The sequence below is a fragment of the Rana temporaria genome, chromosome 11 (assembly GCF_905171775.1).
Source record: "Rana temporaria chromosome 11, aRanTem1.1, whole genome shotgun sequence".
Lineage (NCBI taxonomy): Eukaryota > Metazoa > Chordata > Amphibia > Anura > Ranidae > Rana > Rana temporaria.
This window is the reverse complement of record NC_053499.1, coordinates 17,200,435-17,217,018: the sequence shown is the minus strand read 5'-3', so window position 1 is coordinate 17,217,018 and position 16,584 is coordinate 17,200,435.

The window sequence follows — 16,584 nt, the reverse complement described above, 5'->3', positions numbered from 1 at the left end:
AGCCCAACGGGGCAGAGGGACTGAGAGGATCTAGCCCGCTCAACCAGCCCCGTTAGTCCTTCACCTCTCTTTTTTAGAGACCGCGTGGTCAAAGTGTGTGCATGTTAACCCAATTTCGAGTGCGTGTAAGTGTGGTGTTTTTTTTGTGGGAGGGGAGTGGGCGTACTAAGCGCAAGCTTACCTCGCATAGCACACCCACCGGGAGCCAGGCTGAGACCACCAAACTCAATTCACATGTAGCTGAGACCGGGATCCGAACCCCTAGCTGCAGAGGTGAATGGTTTGTCAGCGCAGTGCCAATCGCGTTGAGCCACCACAGCGCGGAGGACGGAGGGGGACAGCGCGGAGGACGGAGGGGGACAGCGCTGAGGACGGAGGGGGACATCGCTGAGGACGGAGGGGGAAAGCGCTGAGGACGGAGGGGGACAGCGCGGAGGACGGAGGGGGACAGCACGGAGGATGGAGGGGAACAGGACGGAGGGGGACAGAGCGGAGGACGGAGGGGGACAGCACAGAGGATGGAGGGGGACAGCATGGAGGGGAACAGGACGGAGGGGGACAGAGCGGAGGACGGAGGGGGACAGCACAGAGGATGGAGGGGGACAGCATGGAGGGGAACAGGACGGAGGGGGACATGACGGAGGGGGACAGCACAGGGACAGTCATCGGTGATCGGGGCGGCTTTTGGGGGGAGTTACGAGCACCGATCACCACTGTATAACTTTAACCAAAACAGCTGAAAAGGGGGCAGATCAGTGCTTGCAACTCCCCTGCCGCACCGATCACCCTGACTGCCCAGGTATCGGGTGAAGCATCGGAGCATTTTTTTAAATGCTCGGTATCGGTACTGATACTAGTATCGGGACATCCCTATTTACTAGTAATGGCGGCAATCGGCGACTCATAGCTGGACTGCGATATCGCGGCGGACAAATTCAGCGAGCTTTCTATATTCTATGAACATGAGATGCCACGCAGGACTCACGGTGAGTGTGAGATGATTATAGAAATCATTACGGCTTTTTATCATCCCCCGGAGACCCAGCGAAAGAGACCATTAATCCCACTTAATGCTCATGTCCTTCTCATTATGAAAGCCGTTTGGTAAGTGATATCACAATATTATAAAGTAGCCGTAGCCACTGCCTGCATATCGCCAGAGTTGTGTGCGCCTTACAGGGGATCCGCAAATGGCGAGATTAAAGACTTTTCTGCAACTTTACAATTCCGCACCAATCCATTCCTGGCATATGACGGTATTCATCAACTGTAATATTTTTCATGTGTAGGGTCAGGTTTTTTATTTATTTTTTTCAAAATTGTCTGTTTTTTTTTGTTCATAGCGCAAAAAAATACAAACGCAGTGTTGATCAAACACCACCCAAAGAAAGCTCTATCTGTAAGGAAAATAAATGACAGACATTTTATTTGCGTACAGCTTTGTATGACTGCACAATTGTCAGTTAAAGTAGGGCAGTGCTATATCGCAAAAAATGGCCTGGTCTTGAATGGGCGAGTAAATCTTCCGAAGTTCAAGTGGTTAAAGTTCTACTACAAGAAGTTTGAGATTTGTCCATTGGGTGGCAGCAGAGCACACAGCAGAGAGGATGAATCATTCCCTACTATTACTCCAACACTCAATCAGCGCAATCCCCCAAAATATCCTGCGCAAAAAATATATAAAACTATAGCAAAAAATTACCCAGTCACTGCTGGCGCTAAACAAGTGTGTTCACTCCACTTGGAATATCAGCCACTCGATACAAATGATACCTTTTTTTATGTTATATGATTATTATCACTGTAATATTAGGATGATTTAGATATTAGGAACCCACCTGTTCCTAATTTGAATTAGGCGGGCTTACGCCGGCCGATTTACGCTACGCCGCCGCAACTTACGGAGCAAGTGCTTTGAGAATACAGCACTTGCCCGTCTAAGATGCGGAGGCGTAACGTAAATCGGATACGTTACGCCCGCGCAAAGATACGCGGATGTACGAGAATCTGACCCAAAGATTATTTCCTGGTAAAAAAAAAAAACCTGCAGCTGTCATTCATGCGTCCAGCATCCTAAGAGGGGCCAGGCGATTGGATAGGAGGTGGGGGCGGCGAGGCGGTGCCCGTGTGCCCTTAATGGACCGGGCCACCCCTGCCTGACTATGACAGCTTGCGACACCCTGCGCCTCCTGATTGGTCCAGAAGTCTTCAGGGACCTGTGATGTGTCCCAGAAGACTGCAGGAGAGGGGAACTTCTGCTTGGACCACCTAGGCCGTTTGAGTGGGTACCTGTCATAACTAGGTGGGCACAGAGGAATGCACCATACTTGGCCCTTTTCATGCTCTCCATGTAGTGTAGAAATAATCAAACTGCTTTGCAGACAATTTTTCGCAGACAGAGATGATGAAACTTAATGAAAATGTGAAAGTCGGCAAGAAGCTTCTTTTGCAACATAGGAAGAGAAGAGAGGAGACAAGGAAACATCTGTCCCTCCTTCCCCAATGAGCGCTCCTTGTAGTCGTAGATAAGTCCCTGATTCATCCATTGAAATCTATTACTTCCCCTGAACACCGCCGACACGTACAAGTCCGCATCTCCACTCCGGCCTGGGAGGCAGAAGGGAAGAAAACACTTCCTTCCTGGTGAGGAAACGAATGGGGAGACAGATAGGAACACACAGATCCCCCAATACCTTCAGCTGGGTTAACCCTTACTGTCCTGAATAAGTGATACACCCCCACTACTGGCTGAACCATTTCAAGATTTTTGTCAAATCATTTAAAAAAAAAAAAAAAACGCTAGTCTAATAGACTTAGTTTATTTAACCACTTAAGCCCCGGACCAATATGCTGCTAAATGCCCAAAGGTGTTTTTACAATTCGGCACTGCGTCGCTTTAACAGACAATTGCGCGGTCGTGCGACGTGGCTCCCAAACAAAATTGGCGTCCTTTTTTCCCCACAAATAGAGCTTTCTTTTGGTGGTATTTGATCACATCTGCGGTTTTTATTTTTTGCGTTATAAACAAAAATAGAGCGACAATTTAGAAAAAAATGCAATATTTTTAACTTTTTGCTATAATAAATATCCCCCAAAAACATATATAAAACATTTTTTTTTCCTCAGTTTAGGCCGATACGTATTCTTCTACATATTTGTGGTAAAAACAAAAATCGCAATAAGCTTTATCGATTGGTTTGCGCAAAATTTATAGCGTTTACAAAATAGGGGATAGTTTTATTATTATTTTTTTTTACTACTAATGGCGGCGATCAGCGATTTTTTTTCATGACTGCGACATTATGGCGGACACTTCGGACAATTTTGACACATTTTTGGGACCATTGTCATTTTCACAGCAAAAAATGCATTTAAATTGCATTGTTTATTGTGAAAATTACAGTTACAGTTTGGGAATTAACCACAGGGGGCGCTGTAGGACTTAGGGTTCACCTAGTGTGTGTTTACAACTGTAGGGGGGTGTGGCTGTAGGTCTGACGTCATCGATCGAGTCTCCCTATAAAAGGGATCACTCGATCGATGCAGCCGCCACAGTGAAGCATGGGGAAGCCGTGTTTACATACGGCTCTCCCCGTTCTTCAGCTCTGGGGAGCGATCGCGACGGAGCGGCTATAAACGAATAGCCGCGCCCTCGTCCCGGATCTCTCCCCGCGGGTTTCCGACCGCCGCATGTAGCGGGGGGGGGGGGGGGGGGGGGTCCCGTTTGGGCCTAGGTTCACATTGCATCGATTTGACATGTCACACCGCATGCCAAATCGGCAGAAATGGCCAGCAATGGCACCGACCGAATCGGTGTGACGCCGACTTTGCGGCACCAATTCCCAAAAGTTGTTTCTGTACTACGTTAGGGGTGCGATTTGTATTGACATCTGTGCAGCAACCCCCACAGATGTGTCAAAAATCGCCCCCCTAAAGTCGGACTTACATGCGGGTATGAAATCATGCGAGGTCAGCTGAACTTGCACGATTTCAATCCCGCTATCAGTCTGAACCAGGGCTTAAACTCAGAATTCTGACTTTTAATCCCACAATTCTGACTTTCAATCTCAGAATTCTGACTTTTAGGCTGGGATCACACTGCGGTGCGGCTCGCAGCAGGGGGTCCGATGCATCCCCCAGTCACCATTTCAGGTCCAAATTACTGTAGGTCTGATTTCTTACCTGAATTTGGACCTGAAACCGAGCCAAAGACGCACAGGACCCTTCTGCAGTGATGTGTGAACTGACTCTATTGAGAGCTGTTTACAGTCTCCTGTCATGGGAATTGGATGCAAAGAAATCCACATCAAATTCGCATTAGTGTGAACCCGGCCTGAATCTCAGGATTTTGACTTTAACACAAAATTTTGTGTTTTCCACCTCTCCATCTTATCCTAGAATTTGCATCAATTTTAATTTCTCCTATTTAGGTGATTAGTTCTTGAAGCTTAAATATTAAAAAAAAAAAAAATTTTAAATATACAGTCAAAGAAATTTTTTTTTTCGGTCTTTGCAAGCATGCAGAGATGTGTATACCGTACATACAACATGGCATTGCAGTTCTCAGCTTCCCCTCTAAGGGGCACTGCTGTCTATGGAGAAAGACAATACTTTCAGAAAGAGCTCAATTGGCCTGACCACTTCTTGAACTTACAAAGATTTATGAGTTCAAACAATTTTCGTTCCAGATACTCAGTAATATGACATTTTCAGATAGTGGGCAAAATATATAGGGCCAGATTCAGAGAGATCGGCGCATCTTTAGATAGGCGTAGCGCATCTCATATGCGCTACGCCGTCGTAACATTGAGAGGCAAGTACAGCATTCACAAAGCACTTGCTCCCATATGTGCGCCGGCGTAACATAAATGGGCCGGCGTAAGCCCGCCTAATTCAAATTATGAAGGTAGTGGGCGTGTTGTATTGAAATGAGCTGTGAGCCCATGTAAATGCATGGCCGTACGAACAGCGCATGCTCAGAATCACGTAGAATTTACGCCCTAGGATACGACAGCTCAATGGCAACGACGTGAACGTAACCTATGCCCAGCCCCATTCACATACGACTTACGTAAACGACGTAAAATCTGACGGCTGTTCCGTCGTCCATAACTTAGCATTGGCTGCGCCTCATATAGCAGGGGTAACTTTACGCCGGACGTACGCCTTACGTAAACGGCGTAGCTTACTGCGACAGGCGCAAGTACGTTCGTGAATCGGCGTATCTAGCTCATTTACATATTCAACGCGTAAATCAACAAAAGCGCCCCTAGCGGCCAGCTTAAATATGCGCCCAAGATACGACGGTGTAGGAGACTTACGTCGGTCGTATCTTGGCAAAATTCAGGCGCACAATTAACCAAGATAGTCGCACACAAATCTGTTGCTGTCCGGGAGTTGTGGCGGCTGTCTGGGGGCTGCATTGATGGGGGGGCAAGGCGATGATGTCAGCAAGATTAATTCGGCCACACCCACTGTTTGCTGCGGCACGCTATGCGCACTACATTACTACTCTCCTTGAGGGCACCCAAAGGTGTCCCAGGCCGCTAAAATGTTCGGGTTTGACTTGAAGAAAAGGTGGCAACCCTAGTGACAATAGCAAATATTCGTCCACTCTATACAAAACAAAACAAAAAAAAGTTTTGCCTTTAATTTTAATTTAACTATAACACTTTGCAAAACTAACAAAAAAAATTCCTTCCTTAGAAATGTCAACACAAAAAAATTGCAGGGATGACCCATAATAATAAAAGTCTCTGATATCAGATATAAAGTCATTATTTATTTGAAAAAAATAAATAAATTACTGTGCAAATGTCTCAAACGTCTGTTTATTTCTTATGGTCCGGAGCTCCATCTAGTGGCCATAATGCAGTATTCTGCTAATTTAGTTTTTTTGTGAAAATACCACATTATGAGCACTAGATGGAGCTGACCATTATAGGAAATAAGCATGTTGGACACATTAAAGGGATTCAAATACAGATGGTGCAGCGCTCAAATAAAATAATAAAAGATGAATAGAAAGTCCATAAAATTGCAGAACACCTCCAGTGAGTGCCAATGTAGACAGATGACTGTGTAGGTAACTTCACACGTGCTAGACACACATCCACCACCACATGAAATGGCCTCTCACCTCACCACCTGGACCCTTTGATTATGGAGGGTCAAATGCGCTTTATGTGTAAATATCAGCAAATCTAGCAGTAGCAGAGACGTCACAGAGAAACCGATAGGTCATCCCAGATCATGTAATAAACAAATGCCAAAACATAGTGCTCTCCGTTTGGATAAACGATTTAATCGTAATAAAGGTAAAAAAACACTCACAATGAAGGCACCACGATCTGTGCCGATGTATACAGCGTGTATATTGAGCAAAGTGATAGCCGCAGGTGACGCCACAAACCTCCCTCCGTACGCGTTACGTCTTCTATGGGTGGGGACTTCTTCAGCGGTGAAGGAGGCATCACATTAAAGGGATTATGCGCATCAGCTGTGTTATGCTGAGACTTTTGCACGGTATATATATATATATATATATATATATATATATATATATATATATATATATATATATAAATATACCCCTAAGTGGTTTAATCTACTGTTTCCCACCCATAACTGATATCAGTTTTGGATGGAGCCGTCTATGAAGCCATAGCACTGGGTCCTGTGTGAGGCTGGAGGATTATGAGCCGTCTCCTTGCACCTAATAAGATAAGAGGCTGGGATGGTGTCACACACTTCTCAGGTCTTCTATATATAACTTTGGCTTCCTTACTAGACGGCGGATTTATTAATCCTTCCAAGCTGCTTTTCCAGGTCCCTGCAGTCGCTGAGATTAGTCCCCCGGAAGATTGCGCAATCTCAGTTTGGTTCCAATATTGTTGGCATTGAGTGAGTACATTCATAGCACCCGACTGTACCCCATCTCATAGCTCCCCTCTCCCAGATTTCAAGGGACTGTCCCTGATTTGGAACAATGTCCCTCTGTCCCTCATTCCTCCTCAACCTTTTATCTAAATATATATAAATATATAAAGGAATAGTAGTGGTAACAAAAGCACTCGTAGGTTTACCCAATCTTGTTTTTTTACCAAAAATATGTAGAAGAATACGTATCGGCCTAAACTGAGGGGGGATATTTATTCTAGCAACAAGTAAAAAATATATTTGTTTTTCAAAACTATCGCTCTATTTTTGTTTATAGCGCAAAAAATAAAAACTACAGAGGTGATCAAATACCACCAAAAGAAAGCTCTATTTGTGGGAAAAAAAGAACGCCAATATTGTTTGAGAGCCACGTCGCACAACCGCGCAATTGTCAGTTAAAGCGACGCAGTGCCGAATCGCAAAAAGTGGCCTGGTCATTGACCAGCAAAATGGTCCGGGGCTGAAGTGGTAAATGTGAATTTTCATCACTGGACGGTGGGTTTATACAGTGGGACATTTGCAAATTGTCAAAAAGTGTGTTTTTTGTTTTTTTTAATCACTGACTTTCTTTTGGTGAATGAGTATTAGGCCCCTTTCACATTGAGGCGTTTTTCATGCGGTACAGCGCTAAAAATAGCGCTGCTCTACCGCATAAAAAAAACCTTCCCTGTAGTGTTCAATGTGAAAGCCTGAAGGCTTTCACACTAAAGCGGTGCGCTAGCAGGAGCGCTCCAAAAGTCCTGCTAGCCGCATCTTTACTGCGGTATAGGAGCGGTGTGTTCACCGCTCCTATACCGTGCCTTCCCATTGAAATCAATGGGAAACCGCGGTAATACCGCGGTATTAACCCTTTTTTGGCCGCTAGCGGGGGTTAAAACCTCACCGCTAGCGCCCGAATATCACGGTAAATACGACGGTATAGCGGCGCTACAAATAGCGCGGCTATACCGTCACCGCGGCTACACAGCCCAATGTGAAAGCAGCCTAATTATTATTATACAGGATTTATAAAGTGCCAACAGTTTGCACAGCGCTTTACAACTTCAGGGAAGACAGTACAATTACAATACAGGAGGAATCAGAGGGCCCTGCTCGTTAGAGCTTACAATCTAGAAGTAGGGGTACTTACTCATTCACCTGGGGAGGGGGGTGGAATCTGGGGGACCCCCTTTTTTTTTTTTAACTACTTGACCACTGGGCACTTAAACCCCCTTGCAGAGTATTGTGCTGGGGGTATTGCAGAGTATTGTGCGGGGTATTGCAGAGTATTGTGCGGAGTATTGCAGAGTATTGTGCGTGGGGTATTGCAGAGTATTGTGCGGGGTATTGCAGAGTATTGTGCGGGGTATTGCAGAGTATTGTGCGGGGGGTATTGCAGAGTATTGTGCGGGGGGTATTGCAGAGTATTTTGCGGGGGGTATTGCAGAGTATTGTGCGGGGTATTGCAGAGTATTGTGCGGGGGTATTGCAGAGTATTGTGCGGGGGTATTGCAGAGTATTGTGCAGGGTATTGCAGAGTATTGCGCAGGGTATTGCAGAGTATTGTACGGGGGGTATTGCAGAGTATTGTGCGGGGTATTGCAGAGTATTGTGCGGGGTATTGCAGAGTATTGTGCAGGGTATTGCAGAGTATTGTACGGGGGGTATTGCAGAGTATTGTGCGGGGTATTGCAGAGTATTGTGCGGGGTATTGCAGAGTATTGTGCGGGGGGTATTGCAGAGTATTGTGCGGGGGTATTGCAGAGTATTGTGCAGGGTATTGCAGAGTATTGCGCAGGGTATTGCAGAGTATTGTGCAGGGTATTGCAGAGTATTGTGCGGGGTATTGCAGAGTATTGTGCGGGGTATTGCAGAGTATTGTGCGGGGGGTATTGCAGAGTATTTTGCGGGGGGTATTGCAGAGTATTGTGCAGGGTATTGCAGAGTATTGTGCGGGGGTATTGCAGAGTATTGTGCAGGGTATTGCAGAGTATTGTGCGGGGTATTGCAGAGTATTGTGCGGGGTATTGCAGAGTGGGAGGAACCGGCGTCATCACATGACGCTGGTTTGTTTACAAGTGATCGCTCCGTCATTTGATGGAGCGATCACGTGGTAAACAGCCGTTATCAGCGGCAATTTACCACGATCCGTGATGTGCCGGGTCTTCCCAGGGGGCTCGCAACAGCAGGATTCTGGGAGGACGTCCTCCCAGAACAACTCGACCGCGCCGTAGACGTCTTTTGTCTATAGCGCGGTCGGCAAAAGGTTAAAGGGGGCTTCCAGATTCAAATAAACCCTCCAGACCCCCCATGACCGCCGGTCCAGGGTTGTGGGGAAGAGGCCTTTGCTCTCATCAGCATGGGCAAAGATGTGTTCACTTGTAATCACCCAATCACGTGCAAGTAAAAATGTACCCTGTATATTTTATATGCAAAAAAGTTTCACCTTATGTACCAAACTAAACAAATATAAACTTTGCAAAGTGAACATTCACTACAACGTTAGTAAATCAACCCCAAAGTGTCACCTTGAGATTTTCTAGTAAAGAAGAATTCTGCAGTGTCAGCAGATATAAACTTGCAGAAATGTAAAGCATATAGTGGATTATGGTGCCGGTGCCTCCGAGGATTTGCAGTCATTACAGGAGCACGGGGTATAATGAGTGTGAAGTGAATTGCTTGTAAAGGTTTATGTAGAGTGAGGTGAGGGGGTATTATAGAGATAAAACTGGAGTCACAGCCTGCAGTCACACGGCAATGTCATTGAGGTCACTACAAAGTGTAGTTTCCCAAGAGTTGCACAATGGCAGTTTCTGGAAATTTGGATTTACACCTAAAGCTGAACTCCAGGGGGCAGATCCAGGTAGATTGGCGCATTCTTCCGTCCGGCGTAGCGTATCTATGATATGCTACGCCGCCGTAACTTACTCCAGGGGGCAGATCCAGGTAGATTGGCGCATTCTTACGTCCGGCGTAGCGTATCTATGATATGCTACGCCGCCGTAACTTCCAGTTTTTTTTGGTATCCTGGAAGAATTTCCGCCGTAAGTTACGGCAGCGTAGCGTAACTTAGGCAGCGTAAGGGCGCGCAATTCAAATGTATGTGATGGAGGCGTGTTTTATGTAAATACGTCTTGACCCGACGTAAATGACGTTTTTTTTTCAACTGCGCAATGCGCCGTACGTGGGGGTATCCCAGTGCGCATGCTCGAAATTAAACCGGAACAAGCCAATGCTTACGACGGTGACGTCATTCTACGCAAAGCCCTATTCGCGAAGGACTTACGCAAACGACGTAACATTTTTAAAATTCGACGCGGGAACGACGGCCATACTTAACATAGGATATGCCCCATATAGCAGGGGTAACTATACGCCGAAAAAATCCTTACGAAAACGACGTAAAAAAATGCACCGGCCGGACGTAGCGTAACTTAGGCGGCGTAAGGGCGCGCAATTCAAATGTATGTGATGGGGGCGTGTTTTATGTAAATACGTCTTGACCCAACGTAAATGAAGTTTTTTTTTCAACTGCGCATGCGCCGTCCGTGGGGGTATCCCAGTGCGCATGCTCGAAATTAAACCAGAACAAGCCAATGCTTACGACGGTGACGTCATTCTACGCAAAGCACTATTCGCAAACGACGTAACATTTTTAAAATTCGACGCGGGAACGACGGCCATACTTAACATAGGATACGCCTCATATAGCAGGGGTAACTATACGCCGAAAAAAGCCTTACGGAAACAACGTAAAAAAATGCGCCGGCCGGACGTAGCGTAACTTAGGCGGCGTAAGGGCGCGCAATTCAAATGTATGTGATGGGGGCGTGTTTTATGTAAATACGTCTTGACCCGACGTAAATGACGTTTTTTTTTCAACTGCGCAATGCGCCGTCCGTGGGGGTATCCCAGTGCGCATGCTCGAAATTAAACCGGAACAAGCCAATGCTTACGACGGTGACGTCATTCTACGCAAAGCCCTATTCGCGAACGACTTACGCAAACGACGTAACATTTTTAAAATTTGACGCGGGAACGACGGCCATACTTAACATAGGATACGCCTCATATAGCAGGGGTAACTATACGCCGAAAAAAGCCTTACGGAAACAACGTAAAAAAATTCGCCGGACGTACGTTCGTGGATCGCCGTATCTAGCAAATTTGCATACTCAACGTGGAATTAGACGGAAACGCCACCTGGCGGCCAGCGTAAATATGCACCTACGATCCGACGGCGTACTAAGACGTACGCCTGTCGGATAGATCCCCCATTCAGTCGTATCTTGTTTTGTGTATACAAAACAAAGATTCAATGCGGGAACTTTGAAATTACGCGGCGTACAAGAGCTGGGTTAGATAAAGCTGAGCTCCAGGAAACTTAAAAATCCTCCCCTGCAGTGGGCTGCTTCTGCACTGCAATTGGTTAATTTCTTATTTATATCTAGAAAACATGGAGAAGTAGATTTATTCACCCGATCCTCCTTTTATCTGTGCCGCTACACTGTTTCCTGCAGCGATACTTTGCTCTTCCAGCAGAGGGCGCTCCCAATGCTCGGGCAGTGGACTGGCCCTCGGTGTCCTCCAGGGCTGGTGCAAGGATTTTTGACACCCTAGGCGAAACCTTATTTTGCTGCCCTCCACCGCTGAACTCCACCCCCTCCTTGCCGTGCCCATGTATACCCCACCTTTTTAATGAAGTGCCCATCAAATCCAGCCTCACCAGCGCCCATCAATTATAGGGAAGAAACACCAGTGGCTGGGCGCCCTAGGCAGCTGCCTAGTTTGCCTAGTAGTAGCACCGGCCCTGGTGTCCTCGGGTCCAGTGCAGGCCTATGAATTTGGTATTGATGACATCAGGACCTTGGCTTAGACCAGGGGTCTCCAAACCTTTCAAACAAAGGGCCTGTTCACTGTCCTTCAGACTTTAGGGGGCCGGATTATGGCCAGTGTGGGTAGAAAATGCCCTGGACCAGGGGGTCAGTGAGAATAACCATGGCCTTAGTGTTGGTGGTCAGTAGGAAGGGGAGTAGTGCCCTATCATTGGTGTTAGTGGAAGGAATAGTGCCCCATTGTTGGTGTCAGTGGGAGGAATAGTGACCCATTGTTGGTGTCAGTGGGAGGAATAGTGCCCCATTGTTGGTGTCAGTGGAAGAAATAGTGCGCCATTGTTGGTGTCAGTGGGAGGAATAGTGCCCTATTGTTGGTGTCAGTGGGAGGAATAGTGCCCCATTGTTGGTGTCAGTGGGAGGAATAGTGCGCCATTGTTGGTGTCAGTGAAAGGAATAGTGCCCCATTGTTGGTGTCAGTGGGAGGAATAGTGCCCCATTGTTGGTGTCAGTGGGAGGAATAGTGCCCCATTGTTGGTGTCAGTGGGAGGAATAGTGCCCCATTGTTGGTGTCAGTGTAAGGAATAGTGCCCCATTGCTGGTGTCAGTGGAAGGAATAGTGACCCATTGTTGGTGTCAGTGGAAGGAATAGTGCCCCATTGGTGGTGTCAGTGGGAGGAATAGTGCCTCATTGTTGGTGTCAGTGGAAGGAATAGTGCCTCATTATTGTGTCAGTGGAAGGAATAGTGTGCGATTGTTGGTGTCAGTGGGAGGAATAGTGCCTCATTGTTAGTGTCAGTGGAAGGAATAGTGCCTCATTATTGGTGTCAGTGGGAGGAATAGTGCCTCATTGTTGGTGTCAGTGGGAGGAATAGTGCCCCATTGTTGGTGTCAGTGGGAGGAATAGTGCCCCATAGTTGGTGTCAGTGGAAGGAATAGTGCCCCATTGTTGGTGTCAGTGGGAGGAATAGTGCCCCATAGTTGGTGTCAGTGGAAGGAATAGTGACCCATTGTTGGTGTCAGTGGGAGGAATAGTGCCCCATAGTTGGTGTCAGTGGGAGGAATAGTGACCCATTGTTGGTGTCAGTGGAAGGAATAGTGCCCCATTGTTGGTGTCAGTGGGAGGAATAGTGACCCATTGTTGGTGTCAGTGGGAGGAATAGTGCCCCATAGTTGGTGTCAGTGGAAGGAATAGTGACCCATTGTTGGTGTCAGTGGGAGGAATAGTGCCCCATAGTTGGTGTCAGTGGGAGGAATAGTGACCCATTGTTGGTGTCAGTGGAAGGAATAGTGCCCCATTGTTGGTGTCAGTGGGAGGAATAGTGACCCATTGTTGGTGTCAGTGGGAGGAATAGTGACCCATTGTTGGTGTCAGTGGGAGGAATAGTGCCTTATTGTTGGTGTCATTGGGAGCAATAGTATCCCAAGGGCTGCATCCGGCCCCCGGGCGCCAATTTAGAGACCCCTGGCTTAGACCATTGCAGTGTGTGGGAGAAGACGCTGTGGAGACTATCGGAGGATCAGGTAAGTGAATCTACTTCTAGATCTAAATGAGCAATTAACCCTTGCAGTACAGGCCCATCCCCCACGGCAAGGGATCCTTTCCAAGTTTCCTGGAGTTGCACCCTGTCCTGTCATATTTACTCTCCCGAGCTTTATCTATTAAAGTGATCTCCAAATGTGTGAGCGATGAGTCGGGTTGGTGAGCATTTGGTAAACAGATGCGTCCACATCATCAGACGGCTTCCATGCCTCATGAATAGTGCAGCAGTTAAAAGAGATGCTGGGCGAGTTAATAACGCTTATAAATATTTATTATAGAACATCAGATCCTATTCTATCGGGCGATCTTTATGCCCATCTTTTTGTTTGGAACAGTGGGGTAGATTCAGGTAGATTTGCCCATTTATTACACATGCGCAGCTCAATTGCGCTGCGCCGGCGCAATCGTGCGAGATTGCCACCTGATTCAGGATGCCTTTGTGTGTAAATTTGCGCCTGCGTAAGATAAATTTGAGGGCGCAAGCCTGTGCAAGTGAAAGTGGGTGTGCCCCTATGCAAATGATGGTCTGTCCGTTCAGCAGTGGCTTGCGCCCAGTGCATCCTCGACGGAGCATGCGCCTGTCCTACTTCCTGGGCTACGCCGGCCCACCTGCTTGCACTGAGCAAATAAATAGGGGCAGATAGGTTTTTGAATCAGCGTTAGTTCCTCATTTGCATATTTGCTGAGGGAAAACAATGAGAGCGCAAGTTGCACCCTGCGCAAAAATGCACATTACATGCGCCGGGGCAGAGAAACTGCGTCTGTAGGAAGAAGCCTAATTTCAGGCTTAGCTCTTTTTCTGGGTCACCCGCATAGTTGCGTGGGCGCAAATCCGTACTTACGCGGCGCATATCGAGAATGCGTGGGCGCAAGTCGTACCTGAATCTACCCTAGTGAAAACTAAAAAGGAGCTCCAGGAAAAAAAATGAAGGGCCAGATCCACGTAGATAGGCGTAACTTTAAATAGGCGTAGCGTATCGTAGTTACGCTACGCCGCCGCAACTTTGAGAGGCAAGTGCTGTATTCACAAAGCACTTGCCTCTAAAGTTACGGCGGCGTAGCGTAAATGTGCCGGCGTAAGCGCGCCTAAATCAAATGAGGAACAGGGGGGCGTGTTTTATGTAAACTAAGCATGACCCCACGTAAATGACGCTTTTTTCGAACTGCGCATCACGTTGAATTTTCAAATTAAATTACGCCCGCTCAATGCCTAGACAACGTGAACGTAATTTACGCAAAGCCCTATTCGCGAACGTTTTACGTAAACGACGGAAAATTCGAAGGCTGGCCCGACGTCCATACTTAACATTGCGTACGCCTCATAGACCCAGGGGTAACGTTACGCCGAAAAAAGCCTTACGTAAACGACGTATGCGCCGGCCGGACGTACGTTCTGAGAATCGGCGTATCTAGCTTATTTGCATACTCTACGCGGAAATCAACGGAAGCGCCACCTAGCGGCCAGCGTAAATATGCACCTAAGATCCGACGGCGTACTAAGACGTACGTCAGTCCGATCTAGCCCCCATTCAGGCGTATCTTGTTTTGTGGATACAAAACATACGCCGGAGCATCCTAAAAGTTACGCGGCGTATCAATAGATACGCCGACGTAACTTCTTTGTGGATCTGGTCCGAAGTCAGCAGCTACAAATACTGTAGCTGCTGACTTTTAACATAAGGCCACTTACATACCTCCCAACTTTCCGAGATGGGAATGAGGGACACCTACCGTATTTGCCGCCGTATAAGACGACACCCTAATTTTCCAGCTAAAATGTTGGTTTTGGGATATACTCGCTGTATAAGACGACCCCCTTCCTACTAGTCTGTCTGGAAGCTGAGGGGTAGCCGGAACAACCGCTGACAGGAAAAATTGCTGACAGGAACATGCTTTATTCAGCTTTTTCAAATCTCACTGTGCCCATTACATGCCTTACTGTGCCCATTACATGCCTCACTGTGCCCATTACATGCCTCACTGTGCCCATTACATGCCTCACTGTGCCGTCAACAAGCCTCACTGTGCCATACCTTAGTCCTGTACTGTGGGCGTCCATTATTCAAAAGCCGCGCCTCCTCCTCGTGCTGTTTCGTGATAGGCGCCTGCGTTCCACCTATCACGGAGGTCCTCTCGTTCCGAAGCCGAGGATGAGAAGACATCCGTGATAGGCGGAACACCGAACAGAGGCTCTGCTGGGAAACCAAGTGTTCCGCCTATCCAGTACCGATCCTGACCTCCCTTGACATGTCACATTAAAGAAAGTTGAGAAGCGGGGGGAGGGGGTGTTTTTCTGCTGTCGGAAATGGCATCTTACATTAAATTGAGAAGCGGGGGGTGCTGACTTGTTACCTCTTCTCCCATGCAGCCACCAGCGAGTTGAGAAGCGGGGTGAGGGGGCGAAAATGACTTCTCACCAGACGGGGCCTCTAGTAATTTGGGGGGCCCTTCGCAGCTTTGCGGGGCCCTAAGCGACTTGCATAGTGAGCCTATAGGGCGGATCGGCCCTGCGCCTATCACTGAACACCACAAGAAGGAGGCGCGGCTTTTGAATATTGGACCCCTGGGACAGGTACCGGCCTATAAGACGACCCCAGGGTTTTGAGGCAAGTTTTTAAGCCCAAAAGGTCATCTTATAGGCCAGAAAATACGGTATTAGCAAAGGCATGTAGGCATAGGACACCTCCCATGCCACACCCCATTTAAGGATAATTACCCCCCCCCCCAAAAAGATAATAAAAACCCACAAGTGCTTTTTTTTTGCACCACTGTAAATCCGACTCCTTAATGTTCCGAATGTACAGAGTCAGTGATCACTGACTCTGTCCATTCACATAACTTAAACATCGTAAAACTGTGTTTACAATGTTTCAGATTATGAATGGAGAGGAGCCGCTGTCTTCTCTCCATTCATTTTCTCTGCAGCTAAGGCTGCAGAGAAAGGGACTGGGGAATCTGTGTCCCTAGTCCCTTTCACTGTCTCAAAGGAGAGATGTCAGGGGAGATATCTCACCAAAGCCCACCAACAGGGCTGATAAAAAAAAAAAGACAAAAATTGCAATAAATAATAAAAACATTTATTGTAAAAAATTAAATAAAAAACACACTGACACTGTCCAACCCTTTAACCACTTGAGCCCCGGGCCATCGTCAAATGACGGCCTCACGGTGGCTCTGAATATCCAACAGGACGTCAATTGACGTCCTGTATTCCTCCGGCCACTGGGGGGCGCGCGAGCGTGCCGGCGGCGGCGCGCGCGCGCCCGGGGCGTCCCCGAGATGCCGATGCGC